Genomic DNA, 13,105 nt, shown 5'->3' with positions numbered 1-13,105 from the left:
GACTCAATCATGCGTGAAGAGGATTTTCTGTTCAATAGGAGCAGCACACTTGCATACTTGCATTCTAATGACTCCATGTGCATAATCATACAAACAAGTACTGATGCACATATTTGTGTGTGTGCATGCACGCGTACCCCTACACAGATGCATATGCACCACTGAGTGCCACTGTTTCTGCGCTGGCAATGGAAAAATAGGTGGAAAGAGACACCTAACTTGCAGAAATGTGTGAGTATGCATGTGTGTGTGTGTGTGTGTGTGTGTGTGTGTGTGTGTGTGTGTGTGTGTGTGTGTGGCTGCCATATATCATGCATCATAGTGAAGTATGATAAAGACTTTAGATGCAGACTTGTAGTCACAGCTGTGAAGGTCTTAAGGCCTTTACATGCTACATCTGTGCCACTGAACCATGCAGCCAATGCCAGATTTCAATGCCAGATCAAATACTCCTGAACAAGACGAGGCATGGACGGCATGTTTAGTGGTCATCTCCCAGTGCTTCTTTGCCACTGTCATTATAGAATCTAATCCTGTGTTGAAACATTGATGGAGCTCGTACAGAATTTAAAAAAAAATTACAAATGTGAATCTCTCTGCTTCGCTATAGATGTTTGGAGTCTGTTCACTGAGACAGATGGCTGTAGATGAAATTCTGTACATCATCCTGCACCTCAAACACACATGTAAAACATTCATCTCTCTCTCTCTCTCTCTCTCTCTCTCTCTCTCTCTCTCTCTCTCTCTCCCCCTTTCTCTTCTTTCTCACTCTCTCACTCTCTCTTCACTCTGTAAAGCCGGAGTTGTTATTCTGAGTGGTAAACATGTGCTGGGGGTGGGGGGTGGGGGGGTGAATGGCTAAGTTTTCTTTTTATCCAATAAAAATGTCTTCTTGCCAGATCGATTGTTGTTGCTAGGAGACTGAAGCATCCTTTGGCAAGGGGCTACAGCTCTCCACGTCTGTTGTTTCTCTCTCTCTCTCTCTCTCTCTTGCTCTCTCTCACACATGCACGCGCGCTCACACACACACACTCTCTCTCTCTCTCTCTCTCTCTCACACACACACACACTCACACACACACACACTCTCACACACACACACGCACAGACATACGAAGCTGGCGGGCAGAGCAGTGGCGCCCATCCTCTCTCTCAGTGCGACTCCTCCGAGGGATCAGGAGTAGACTAAGTCAAACTTCCAGCAGCTTAAGATTTGTGCGCAACCTTTGAAGGATCCAAGTCGTCAAGGTAGGTCAAATATTACATGTTCCTCACTGGTGGGTAAATGTGTTGCAGTCTTAGATTACGGGTTAGGCGACAGAGTGCAGTGAAAAATTGTCAGTCCGGGACCGTTCGAGCGCGCGTCAGCCAATCCTACGGTGCTGAGCAATTTGCTTTGAACTTTGCGCAGGATTTAAACACCCAGTTGTGCTGCATAAAGCTGGCTCCTGTGTATTTATTTTTAATGCTCCTACTGATCGCGGGTTTTGATAAAGAGAGAGAGGGGGAAACACGGTGGCTATAATCTCTGCAGCAGATGCATGATAAAGATAGAGAAGGTGAAACAAAGAGTATCTGCAGTTGCGTATGTTACGCTGCGTGGAGAAGTTATTTGGGTTCAGACAAACCGCACCAAGGCTTTTTACGCTTCCTGGGGAAAAGGATGGGCGGGTAGTGCGTCTCTGGGAGCAGGCATACAGGTGGATCTGATGACCGGATCTGGCCACTGTTCATCAGTACAATGACTTTCGGTTCGCCTCTGAACAGCCACTCGTCACAAGTGGAGCGTGGACCTGTAGTGAAGGTACAGCAGTAAATGTCTCCATTCACATCAGATGTTCGTCTTGCTTATATGTTCCTGCAGTTTCACATTTTTTTCCACTGACAGTCGAGCTTAAAGGTGTGACACAAGTTGAACTTAGTTAGTAGATGAACATGTTTCTGCCTAATACCCATGTGCAGTTTCTTCCCAAATCCATTTCACCTAATAACCCGAGTAATAATGATGACATGATGCTCTCAGCGAAATTTCGAGGTTCAGGGGCTGTATTCCTGCAGAGCAGGTGTGTCTGTGTAACAGTCAGCAGTGAGCAAAGAGTGACCTGAGCTTTTCTACATAGTTCTTAGCCAATAAATAACTCTGACTGGTTTGTAATAGAGCTTTTATCTCTTCTACTAAATTTAAGGATGAAACTTAGCTGAAATGACAGGCAGCAGACAAGGTTGAGAAAATGTTCCTGTTTTATCGGAGTGATGTACTGACAGTGAAAAGTGGAACAAGAATTACACCCTACATGATTTTATACAATCATGGAGCTATTTTTCTTTTGTGATAATTACTCACTGTGTCCATAACAGCATTGGAATTACAGTATCAACATCAGACGATGGGCTTGCCACAGTAAGAATAATGAGAATTTTAAATTAACTCTTATTCTTTCTGTGCTCTATTAGAGAGGAGTGAAAGAACAAACATTTACTCAGAGGAGGGGTGGGCAGTGCCTGTGTTGCTACAGTAGATATCTGAAATGCTGGTCCCATAGCAGACATGCAAGTATTAATAATACTAATAGTGATAATTATAATGATAATAATGTCAATAACAGTGATAATAATTATGTCATTTAGCAGTTAGGAATGACGGCATCGAATAATGTAGAATTTCACAATTTCTTTAGGGGTGGGGTCGGAATATATGTGTGTGTACATGCACTGTGTGGCTGTGTGTTTGTGTGTGTAAAACCACAATTACTTCCTTTTCACACAGTAACGTCATATTCATGTTTGTTATGTTTTTCGGTTCTGAAATGGTTCTATATTGCATTGTTTATGTCATAGTTTGTGTGTGTACATTGATTGCATGTGTGTGTCTGACTTGTTGCATAATTAGAGTAATTTCATACATGTGTGCGTTCAAATTGATAATTTGCACTGTGTGTGTGTGTGTATGTGCACTGGAGGGTCAAACACGGTGTGGGAGGGGGTCGCAGGTGTGGGTGGGCATTTGGTAGCCTTGTTAAATCTTCAAGACATGTATACTTGCTTCACATGTGTTTGTGTTTGTAAAGATGCACGTGTGTGCACCCTCACAAACACGGGTGCATGAAGAATGTGCATCTATGTGCAAGTCAGGGGACAATTGTCTGTCAGTGAATGGATTTGGCCTTGGGTTTCAGCATTTTTTATACTGGTAAATGTGCTTACATGAGCTTGTGTTTGTGCATCTTTGTGAGCATGTGTGTGCACAAATGGCCTTGTAGATTCCACACAGCTTCACACTCCCTCTCTTGACTACATGCAGCACAGAACCTCCTCGTTAGCAGTGTACTAGCACAGTGCATAGAAAAAGCAACAGTGATGCCCTCTGGTTTTGAAAGATATGTGATTTGGCAGAGGGTGCGCATGTGGATATGTGCATCTTATGACAAATTTTTGGATGTACAAGCATTGCTGATTGTAGAATCTGTTTTTTCCGATACTTTAGTCTCTTATTCGTTTTCTCATAACTTAAATTCAAATCCTGTTCATAATATTAAATATTTGGAAGGAAGAAATACAGTCAGTTCTGGGGTAACGCAATAATAATAATAATAGAAATAAAAAGTCTACGTAAAGACTGTATGTTTCTGTGAAAGGCAGGTCTCCAGACAAAAAAACGTCATACGAAATCCTTTCAGTATCGAATACTCAGCCCCTATCAGCTTGTAAAGCAGTTGTTAAAAGTTTGTTGTTCTATCAGAAATGCCGCACAGTGGCTGACTTAAGTTCAGTCAGTTGCAGTTAAATCCAATATAGACCCGTTTCCAAAGGTATCAAAATATCCATAGACATTTCTGACGCCACACCTGCAGCATAATCCACTTCTCTGCTCTCCATCCATATGCCCTGTAAGGCACTCTACCATGTGCAAACACACCTGCTAACACTGAAAGGATTATGTATGAGGACTAAGATTAAAGTGTTTCCAACCTCATACAGTAAGTACTGAGAGTAAGGGTAGCCATCAAAAAAGTAGATTATACTGCGAGAGTGGTTACTGAAGTAGTGTGGACATTTTGTTGCTATTGGAACTGATTTTAACCAACAAAAAAAATCCAGTCTACCTCAGGCACCACGGTGCATGAAGGACAAACCCACAAACCTTTTACAGAAACCTTTCATGCTTACATGGGGTGTCTGTTTCATATTTCAAAAGATTTTGCTCAGGGTAGTTAATAGTAGATGAGTGTGCCTCTGCCTATTTTGCCACTTTTTTTCTTTCTTTTTTTTTTGCATGTGGCCACAGGTAGAGATTTAGTTTTGCACATTCTGATCTGAGGAGAGACCATCCTGGGATGTGTTACAGGTAGAGCATAGACTTCTTGATCAAGGCTTTGGTGATGATATACACAGAGCATATTGTAGCTCCTGTGAGTCAGTGTAGTGGCCATTCAGTGGTCTGCTGTAGAGCACTGTGCCTGTGATGAAACTATGTCGGTGAAGCATACTTTTCTTAAACAAATTATGTTAGAAATGTGTTATATATATTTTCTAATAGAACATATGTACTTTCATGCACGGTCATGACAGGTATCATTGGTTATCAAGAGGCTGGAGATGTAGTCCTGTGCATTTATAAAAGCTAGTTTGACACTATGTACCAGACTTACTGTGATATATTTTCTGAAGTATAGTGCTCGAATCTACATACCACTTTTTTGACAGTTTGTTCAATATCTTTTATGAAGTGTGTTAATGTTGTTACATGTTCAAGTGTAACTTAAATACATTTTGCATTGTTGATTCGATGCAGTGTATTGATGTAGTACAGTAGAGTAACAAATTGAGAGATATTTGAGCCTTAATGCAAAGCATATTGAATTTGATATATTGGATTGAATAAAATTGAATCAAATACCTTGAAAGTGACATTGGAGATTGTTCTCACCTTAAAACGTCGATGTGTGAGATTTTCATCTTTTGATAGAAGTAGTTTCTGTCAAACCTGCTGTAGTCTAACCTTCAACCCAGTCATCCTGGTAAAGCTGGACAGTGCCGTCTGCCAAAGTTTCTATTTTTCACACTGTACACTAGCTGGCTTTAATCTGTATTGTACTATACATTGAACAGAATGTGTCTTAATATACTGGTGAATACATGAATATTCATAAATCCTTATACCACAGTGTGTACATAATTAAGACTAATTTATCACTGTGAAGTGTTGCTGCACAGTTCAGTCTGTTATTAAATTATTTGTGACATTATATTTTAAATGCTTTTTAAGAGCATTTGATCGATTTTATGTTTACTTTTGATCCTGACACTGTTTGTCCAGTGGCTTGTGTGCTATTTTACCGTAAGAGTCAGTTAAAGGCTAACAGTGCTTCCATATAGAAATATCGTTTCCAAGAACACAGTTGAAGAGCTTCTTAAAGTTGCTGTCCATGGTGCTGAATCCATTAGAAAGCAACTTGACTGATTTAACGCTTAATAAACCATCCTTTATAATAAATACAAAGCATTAGAAAATTAACATCACATTAGTATGCTCAGGATGGTAATATTGCATACGGCATGAAAATAAATAATGAATTTCTCCTTTTTCAGTCTATTCTTTCTGGTTTCATGTGTTCACCAACACTGAAGATCAGGGGATGGAAACATGGGATCTAATCTCAGCAGAGTCAAGAGGAGTGTAACACACAAATAAATCAGGGAGGTAAGTCGAAAACAATTTCTTTAAAAAAAACTGAATCAATTAATAAAGAACAAATACTGTAATTTGCTCAAAACCAAAATTCTTCAAGACGAACTTAGAAACAAGCCTAAAATGGACTTGTACCAGGGACTAAAGAAGAACGATTTGTTTGCCTTTACGGGTTTGATTTTGTTGATTTGATTAGTATAAATTTAAAAAAAACTAAGCATCTTTGTAAAGCTGTATTCAGATAAACAGGATTTGGTGTGACTTATGCTTAGGGACCTATAAGTAACTAAGCCGAGGAACTGAGGAAAAGGGAAGATAAACGTCAACGAAGATTTTAGACAAAAAAGGTACTGTTTGTCTTATATTATATTATTATTTCCTCCTTTTATGGATGATTGAATTGATCATTTGAACCTTTGAGAGCAAAAAAAAAATCTATAAAAGCTTCTCTTCAGCTCCCATGGTTTTGTATACAAACATAAGAGGGTTGAAGTTTGAGCTAAGGATCATAATTATTATCTGCATGTAACTGAAATAGTTCACGATTCCAATATTTTTACAGAGACATGAAAAATGTTTGATGAGGTTATGTACAGGTGAAATTGCTGGTAGGATTTCTCTCCACATTTTCATTCACAGCGACATGTAGAATGGTCTGTTGTGGTTAACCTCATGTTGACCTGCTGGGCAGCATTATATCAGATGTGGAGATCAACCCATTAAACCACTGAAGTTGTTGAAAATCCTCTAAATCACAGTTATGAAATATGACTAACATTTTAGATTTCCACACACTACAAAATACAGATGAATACCTTAAGTCCGTGTGTTTGGCTTTTCAAGTTTTTTGTAAAACTACTGTTGCTCCACTCCACAAGTTTCCCACACTGTTATGCTCCAGTGAAGAAACAGAGAAGAGTCTGGAAATCACTGCTGCTTCCCACAGCTCGGTTCTCGTCAGCAACAACAGTCGCTGCACACACACACAGTGTTAGCACTCCACTGTCTGTTCACTGGCATCCCCCTCTTCCTTACATGCACAGACATTCACACACATATACATGTGCACTCAGGGGATGAGCTAGTGAAAGGGCAGTGGGATGTACAGCTGTGATGGTGTGTCTCAGAGAAAGATCAGACTCTTTAATAAATGATGAGCTTGAGGCGGGAAGCAACGTGTTTGTGTTTGTGAGTGTGTATGTGAGAGATAGACCATGAAAGGAGGTTTCCTGGTCATGCGGTGGCTACTTTCGATAAAGTGACAGGACTCAGCTAACTCACAACTTCCTCGATCTGCTTCAGATTTCTTGAAGTTTGCTGTTCGCTGTTACTGATGTGATGCAACAGCTGATACAGCTAATTATTATTTATCGTTTTGTCAGCTCAGTGTGATAATGATCCGGTGGATATGCAAAACGGAAAAGAATTATACAAATGTGGGAGAGTTCTGGTGTGACTTGTGTGAATAAATGTGTTATATTACACCCGACAAATGCGGGGTTAGGGTCTTCAGTTAGATTGCTTTCAGTGTATTTTTGATCCCAATGCTTTTTTCCTGAGGCACACAGCTAAAACAGTGGATATTGCACCAATACCAGTAGAGTAGAGGTCAACATCCTTATTCCAGCAATGCCTAAAGTTCAGTAGTGTCACATGTTCAATTGTTTTTATCGATTGCAATTGAAATACTAAATGACTGTAATGGGTTTGTTTATTTTTTAGTATCATAACCACTGAAATGACCCATCACACAAGGGATTACATGACAAACAATAACATCCAACAGAAATAAATCCTTCCGGCAGTTGACGTTCACATTCAAAAGAAAAACAAATAATTGCAGCATACCACATGTGTTCCTAATCAAGAGGGAGAAAAGTAAAACAAGTGTTACACATAAACAGAAAGTATAATTACAACGTAAAATGACAGAGTTCCCATGCATTTTAAAAGCAATTTGACAATGCGCTGCATTCTCCAACTACTTAAACCCACTTGCTGATTACACACACACACACACACACACACTAACACACAACAGCCTTGGCAATCTGTCTCTATGTACCCTGGATACTCTCAATCCAACTGCACTGTTTTTTTCCCTGCTCTCTGCTGTGTGGGCATCTGCCTCACACTTGGGAGCTACAAATGTGCTGTGAATGTCACTGTGAGATGATTAATAAGTAATAGAGTACACAGCCTTTTGCAAAAAGTTTGAATTTCCATTAGCTAATACATCATCATTATCAAATGTAAACCAGTGACTTTATTCTGTCTCACTTTCAGATAAGGTAAAGCTTATCTATCAGGATATGATCTATTTAAATGACTAAGAATTACAAGCACAACAGTCAATCTTGATCATTTCCTAAGAAGTTTAACAGTAAACAGTAGTTTTGTTAAAGTATGGCTTCACTTGATTCAGTCAATTCAAGGTTAATCAAATAGCCTAGAAAAAGAAGTATTCTTTAGCTACAACAGATACTGCCACGCTGCACGCTTACCCCATACATCCATTTTGAAAATATCATAAAACAAATAGTACCATGCCTAAAATGGAGTTCCACCGCAGTACGCTGACTTTTGTGCTGCAGAATAATCACTCTCAAATATGATGAGACAATAAGATTTTAATGACACATGAATGAGACAAATCCAGGGCTAATGCGAAGGGAGCAAATCGTTTGGTTTCCACACATGACCACCTAGCCTGAAACGACTAAAACCAACCAACATTATTTCTACCTAAAAGTCTTGTGTCTCTGTCCAAACCAATTATATTCATTCTTCTGAGTTATACTGTGGTCAATAGTCTCCATTACTCTCCACCTGTCCATTGTGACGCTCTGTACAACTCATGTATCGACTGCAGTGAAGACAGACTGGCAGGGTGTGAACATGAATTAAGTAGGATGCAGCAGCGCTTGTGCCATGGCGAGGTTGACTGATGCTCCACGATGACTCCCAGGGTCATTACATGACAGTTAAGTTGATAGATGCCATCCACAGAGGGGTAATTCTCCTTCTGACAGGCCTGCCGCCCTCCACGGTGATGAAATGCGGATCTGATGAATGCTTTCACATTTTCTCAAGCCTGGTCTGCTTTTAGGTTGAACAGTCGTTTTTAATCACGCTATGTCAGATGGGTTGTGGACCACCAAAGTCAGGAAAAACACAGTAAAGTTAGGACTATGAAGACACAACTGTCCAAACCTCAATGGGAAGACATGGCAGATGCATCTCCAGCCTCAACTAATAACGTTGTTTATTATACTCAAGATTTATCTGTCAGTAATTTTTATGTTTTCGGCTTTGAAATGCAAGAAAAATATTCTAAAAGAAATCATTCACAGTTCCTCCCCCAAAGTGATGCCTCCAGATTGCTTATTTTGTGTGACCAATGATCCTTAACGTAAACATATTCAATTTAGAAAGACATAAAACAGAGTAAATCCACGTATTTGAGACACTGGAACAAGCAGTTGTTCGGCATTTTGTCAGATGGACGACTAAAATTTCACCACAATGTGTGATTCACAGGGTCCCAGTGGCTCACCTGGTGGGGTGTGTAACACTTAGGCTGAGGTCTTACCAAAGTGGCACCTTTCTTCTCTCTCACTTTCTCTATCAAAGTAAGGACACAAAAGCTGCCCCCTAAAATACTCTAACATTATCGCTTTCTGACAGTTGGAGCTGTTTCAGAGATAGCCCTCATGATCCAAACCCTTTTTGGAGGTCTCACTGTAGTAAAATCTGCGCTGTAAAATAGTTCACAGTGCTGAGCACTCCCACTGTAAACTCTGGATGGTGCTCAAAGGTTAAAAGCTTTTATAGAGGAGAATTCCTTTGGAGTACCCTGCACATGAGAGCGCAGTTTAGACCATGTGGCCCTGAAGCTCACCACTTCTTGTATGGGTTAATCCGATTTTTATTATAATTGTACTTCTTTATCTACTGCTCTTTATAAGAGCATGAGGATTGTGCTCTGGAACTCCTGTTATGTTGTTAAGTAAAGATCAATGGTTGTTCCGGTTTAATATTTTCAATTCCAGCTGTCTATTAGGTCCAGGAAATCCATTTCTATGTTTCTAACAAGATGCAGCCTTTAACCTTTGAACTTAACATAGGTCATGAAATGGAGTGACTAATCAATGCGCAGGAACAGGCTGTTTTCTATCTGACTATGTGAATGAAACGTCAATAGTCATCTGAGATCAGAGTAGCTAATTATTGATTTTGACTGGTAAATGGTGATAAACTGGGATTTAACCCAAGTCTGCCATCGTCACCTGACACAGATACACACAATTTTCCAGAGCTAGCATCCCAGATACACTTATACAGTGAAGTCACCAGGGGCTTTAATTTAATCAAATTTAGATTCCATTGAAACTACACTTGATTTCTTTTTTTATGTGTTTGCTATTAAAGGACAGAAGAATGTGAATCATATGTTGCTTTTATATCTTTCTGTCCTATTTATGGATCATCAGTCTTTCCTGCCTAAAACGCACTTTGTAAATAATTAATGGTCGGAGCCCATTGCACCCGTTAGACTGTCAGAATTCTGTGACGCCATGCCTAAACACACATACACATGCACGCGCAACAGATTTGTTATGTGAGTCGGACACTTTTCACCCATTTTGAATGCTATCTTTCATAACTAAAGTGCCTTAAGTTCAAATTCCCTCAGCACTAATGAGTGGCACTGTTCTTATTTGGCTTCGATCTGCAAAGTAGAGAGTGAAATGTAAGAGAAAGACACAAAGCAATTGGTTGAATTAACTTATAAATCTCTGACAGCGAGCATCTGCAAGAGGTGTGTTCGACAATAGCAAAGCTTCTGACAGGCCACCTCCCATCTCTCTTTCGCTACAAAAAACAAAAAAATAAATAAAATGAAGGAACACATACACATGCACATACAGTGTCTCCCCATGCTGTGAGAGTCACATCACTGATGCAGCTGTGCTTCTGTGAGGTGCACAATAGGCAGATAAACAAGCACCCACATGAACAGACACACAGATGAGAGAAATCACAGAAACACACACACACACACACACACACAGAGGGCTGTGTAGTGGGGCTATCTCTCCTCTCAGTGTACTGCGGTCCATCGACCCTGCATGGCTGCTCTCAGCTGGATACGTGTCATCCACAGCAGCCCTGCCTGTTAGGGGAAGAGTGAGGGTTGTGGAGGTGGAAATAAATGGGGAGAGTGGGGGACCAGCAAGGAGAGGGTGGGAGAGGCGAGGCAGAGGGATAGGATGCAGAGGTGATGCCGTGGAGGAAACAGCGGAGGAAACATGAGAAGCAAAAAAGAGGAGTGTGTGCAGCCTATACTCACTGACTTCAAAGTTGAGCGGGGGTCAGAGGTGAAATGGGGTTGTCTGTCAGATGTTACACTGCATCATAGCTACCAGGGAGACGGGTCAGTAGTCAGCCTCCTCCTCTATCTGATCCTCTCTCCCCTTCTTCTATTGACAGTCAGGTTGTTTTCTAGCTCTTGTTTACTCACCTCATGTACACTATGTACCCCATCTCTCTTTAATAGGTGTCTGCGGTGATGTTGCCATGTGCCAGCTGCCATCTGCTCCCATCCTTTTTCAATCAGGTAAGACATTTACTTCCTTATTATGAGCAAATGTGATAATTAAATAAATACTGTATGTAAATGAAGTGTTCTTTGTAACGGAAATTTCAAGAGGAATCAATAAAGGAATACTTTGCCATTTTGGGGGGAGGGGGAGGGGCTTCTTGCTTTATGTCGATAGTTAGAGAAGATCAGTGCCACTCTTGGTTAACATTAGCTAAGTAGTACAGCTAGAAAAACATTATCCAGAGGTTATAATATCTACAACAGTGCCTCTAGTTCATTCAAACAAAATGCAAAAACACATTTGTGTGTGCACATTCATGTGCTGAAATGTTTAATGGCCTTAAGCAGTGACTTCCTGTTGTCTCTGCTGCTCTGGTGGACTCCAAGAAGTCTCAGTGAGGTCACAGCACTAGGCCAACGACTTGTCTTGTGTTCTGTTTGTATAATATAAAACAAGATATAACGTGTTCAGTCGCAGGCACATTTTTGTTACCGACAAAGTCAAGCTAGCTGTTTCCCCCTGTTTGCAGTCTTTGTGCAAAGCTAAGCTAACTGGCGGCAGACCTCAGCTTTATACTGTATCAATACAGAGTGCTATCACTCTTCTCATTTAACTCGCAGCAAAAAAGTAAACAAGCCTATTTCCCAACATACTGAACTATTTCCTTTGAAGACATACTGTGTTTGCTTTTTCTGCAAATCATGTAAAGTGCTTCTATTGGTAATCAAGATCTTTACATACTACACTATGGATATTTCACGTTTGCAATAACTTCCAGTAGCCACTTTTTGACATATCCAGAATATTCTGGGATTCATTTCACTCACGTCATGATATGCAGTACACAGACCACATGCAGGCAACATGCAGCACAGATAGAAAAGCTACTAACCACTGCAGTTGCCTGCCAAACAGACACCTTTAAATGCAAGAGGCTTTTTGAATTTCACTTTATCCTTTTACAGTGTCTATGGTTGTCTGGGTTTGATTTTGAGACTGCACATTTTGTGAATTTGATGCTGTTTTTCTAAGCTAAATCTCAAATCTTGGATGCTGGAGCTTCTCACCAATTTTGATGCTTCAGACTGAAATTTCCAGGCAATGATAATGTTACCTTGACAGATGAAAAGTCTCAGCATGCTGGTTTCCATGTACCATGAGCTGACATGATCTGTAAGCAGTGAAAGGAGAGAGAAAAATGCAGTCAGTCTGATGTAAGCAGTGGCATATATATAATAATGAGGCCCCAACATGCATAAATACTGTGATCTTTTAAATTTGTTCAGTATATTCATAACTCAAGAACAATTCTGTTCGCTGCAATATTTTTGGTAATAAAGCAAGCAAGAAGGAACAGAAAAGTGAAATATTTTCTGTTTCATAGTGTATGCCTTGCTTGCACAGTTGCTCTTGAGACAGGAAGCTGGGTTTGGGCACTTTCCAAGAGGTTATAATGAAGCAAACATTCATTTTCAGTGGACACCATGAGAACAGTGGAGAAATGCTGGGAGATGTTATTTGGCACATTTCTGGGAAATTGACTTCAAGAGCTGCCAATTGCATTAAAACACAGTGTCGGAGTAAAGCGCTAAGCAAAACTGTTGTTAGGGCCTCTGCTCCATAAATATACAGCTTTAAATTCCACAACACACACATGCATGAGGATGCACTTGCACGCGCGCGCACACACACACACACACACACACACACACACAAACACACAGATACAGATACATCTCCAACCTTGTTGTAGCCCTGTCCTCAAAAGTGAGCTCATTACAAAGTTCCCCTTTGTTTTATTTTCAAAGTG

General features: G+C 40.3%; 1 protein-coding gene across 3 annotated transcripts in view; it reads left to right on the top strand.

The window, feature by feature from the left end:
• Nucleotides 1–791: 791 nt before the first annotated feature.
• The window catches only part of grm3 (glutamate receptor, metabotropic 3), a 39,806-nt gene continuing 27,492 nt past the window's right edge, over nucleotides 792–13,105 (top strand). The window contains exons 1-3 of one of the 3 annotated variants that reach the window (XM_085779370.1): nucleotides 792–1,248; nucleotides 5,629–5,701; nucleotides 11,250–11,309. The gene's annotated coding sequence lies outside the window, so the exon portion shown is untranslated. Of the gene's footprint in view, nucleotides 1,249–5,589; nucleotides 5,702–11,249; nucleotides 11,310–13,105 lie in introns of all 3 variants that reach the window. The other 2 variants (XM_085779371.1, XM_085779369.1) reach the window with 2 other exon arrangements.

Source organism: Trachurus japonicus, chromosome 6 (genome assembly GCF_045865225.1).
Source record: "Trachurus japonicus isolate A0001 chromosome 6, Traja_1.0".
NCBI classification, from domain to species: Eukaryota; Metazoa; Chordata; class Actinopteri; order Carangiformes; family Carangidae; genus Trachurus; species Trachurus japonicus.
The sequence above is the reverse complement of the archived record's forward strand: the minus strand, read 5'-3'. Positions and strand labels throughout refer to the sequence as shown.